A 2,664-nucleotide genomic window follows, 5' to 3' on the forward strand; every position below is an offset into this window, starting at 1 on the left:
TCAAATTCAAAATGTCAGGAAGTTTTAATTACATCATTATTTATAATAAGGCTATGATACAAATAATGTATAAAGGTAGCATTCTCCATACCTCATATTGACTTCTTTCAGTGTATTGGTAAGAGTTTCTGTCACAGGTGGGTGACACTCTTTTAATAGCTGGTCGGTGAGAAATCCAAATTTCTGTAAGCTCTTTTCCTGTTTTTCTAGATCATCTTGAAGACTCTGCCCAAAGAAAAATATCCCACAGAGGACATGACAGGATGTAAATTCTAGTAAGCAGATTTAAAAGTGATTTATATATGTTTTCATAAATCCATACACAAAAATACATAAACCATGCATGACTTTGCTCCAACGCTTTATAAGCTTTCTTAGTCATTTCTTCTCCTTTTTATGATTTTGTTCTTATGTCTGTGAGAAGAGAGTCTTAGAAATTAAGCCTTCTTATACTGGCATCTGGATTCTGTCGGAAGAGTTCACACAGGGTGCCCTTGTCTGTGGTCTGGTAGGAAGCTATGGTGGTGGGGTATGTAATGTACCATCTATCTTACTATGGTTCCCTTAGATGCCCAAAGCCAAGGCCAGATCTCTATTTTATTGTATACCTAGAGTGATTCTACCACAAACTCCTAATGATTAAAGACTCTAAGAAAGCATAGCTTTCCCAAGTTCTATCTCTGGGCGTTCTTCCTTGCAAAGATTTAAAAGAATTTTTTTAAATTTAATGTTATTTGTAATTGACAAATAATAATTGTATGTACTTATAGGGTATAATGTGATGTTTTGATATATGTTTACATTGTGGGATGAATAAATTAAGCTAATTAACATATCATCACCTCATGTACCTACCAATTTTTGTCTAAAAATGTCAAACTCATATGAGTAGAGAGCAGAATCATAGTAACCAGAGGTTGGGAGGGGAACATGGAAGGAGAAAAGGGAGATGTTGATAAGAAGGTACATATAGTTGCAGCTAGCCAGGATGAATTAGTGATCTATTGCACGGAATGATGACTACAGTTAAGGCATAATGTGTAATACATTGTATATTTCAAAAATGCTTAAAGCAAAGAATATTTATTAGGCTGGCTTGGTGGAATCTTCTACCAAGAACCAATGAAGGAACTGGAAGAAAGGTGTTTCCCTAGAAATACAGCTGAAGCGACAGAGTAAGTTCTTACTAAAACTCCCTAGGTTAGGTAGGCTACAAAACTTTAGTACTATTTAACATAGTATCTGATTGCCCTCAAATCAAAACATTCAAGGGAAAGACCCTTAATCCTTTCATGTCATAAGACAGCTCTTATAGGTGTTAAATACAGAATATGTTAAATTAAAAAGTATTTCCAACCGCATCAAAGGTATAAAATGTATTTTTAAGTTTATTATCCTCAAAATGTTTTGACGATCCTTAGTATCTTCCACAAATATTTGAGGTTTAAATAAATTATTTATACACATTTCATCCTTTCTCCTGCCCACCGCACCCAAAAAAGGCATTTCCTTATGAAAGTTTGCATATGAGGTCAGCAACATATAAACTTTGACTGCCAAGCCAGGAGGTGGACTGGATGTAAGGAGGGCAGGTGCTGGGCACTTGCTGGCATCCTGTCCCTTGAAGGCTTGCCCTGTGTTATTTAGCTAAGAAGAAAGAGCAGCGGCAGGAGATCATGGCCCAGGTGCGTGGGGAAGGAAGGGCAGCAGCAAATTTGAGGGCAGTGACCTGGGACAGGAGCGAGAGCTATGCTGAAGACAAACATCAAGGACGCCAGTCTAGACGAACACAGTGAAAATGGACAGGCAGGAAAGCGAGCAGTGAGTGCTAGATCAGAGGAGTGTGTGGACACGCTGGGTAAGCCGCCGATACTATACGGAATGAAAAGAAAACAACTTAATGGTTTAAAGGTTTTGCTGTTTTTCTCTTTGTTTTCCTTTTAATTCCTTAGAATATGTTTGGAGACACAGGATTAAAAAGAGAAAGGGAAGACAAAAGGCAGTGACGACGGATCACGGAGGCTGATTTGGCAACAAAACCCTTTTACAAAAATACATTTATGTGGATATTTATATAATGGGATCTTAAAAACCTTTTGGTTATATACTAGCTAATCCAGCATTTGGCACTCATAGTCTGATTAAGTAACAATAAAGCAGGTAAGATTAATTTTAAAGATTGTGAAAATAATTAAATGTAAACAATGTATGGCAATATTTCAGGATGATGTTTCCATTTGCTAATTTTTTGGTTTTCTCAGATTAAAAAGAATATTAAAGGTGTGTGAAACTCATTCCTTACCTGAAGATTGTCTACCTGGACTTGCACAGCTTCTAAGGAGCCGGTGAGCAGACGGAATCGGGAAAGAGAATACCTGGCCTCCATGAGGCAACTGTTTATCCCGTCAAAGGCCACTTTGTGACTGCCCCACTGGTCAAGCACCGACGTCAACTGTATCTTTAATTGCCCGACCTTTTGAAAAAGACGAATACTTCTTAAAATTACATAACATATAGAGTGATGGAATATATATTCAATTGATGGAGAAACGTTAACATCTAAGAACTTTATCAGAGTTTCAGGCATCATAAACTAAGACTTACAGAAAAATTTTAAAAAGTAAAATATATTTCAAATTTGAAACACGGACTTCGGTGGGGGGG

General features: G+C 37.0%; 1 protein-coding gene across 1 annotated transcript in view; it reads right to left on the reverse strand.

The window, feature by feature from the left end:
- SYNE1 (spectrin repeat containing, nuclear envelope 1) overlaps positions 1-2,664 on the reverse strand; it is a 534,160-nt gene that overhangs the window by 104,422 nt on the left and 427,074 nt on the right. The window lies entirely within an intron of this gene.

Source organism: Propithecus coquereli, unplaced genomic scaffold (assembly GCF_000956105.1).
Source record: "Propithecus coquereli isolate 6110/MARCELLA unplaced genomic scaffold, Pcoq_1.0 Scaffold25, whole genome shotgun sequence".
NCBI classification, from domain to species: Eukaryota; Metazoa; Chordata; class Mammalia; order Primates; family Indriidae; genus Propithecus; species Propithecus coquereli.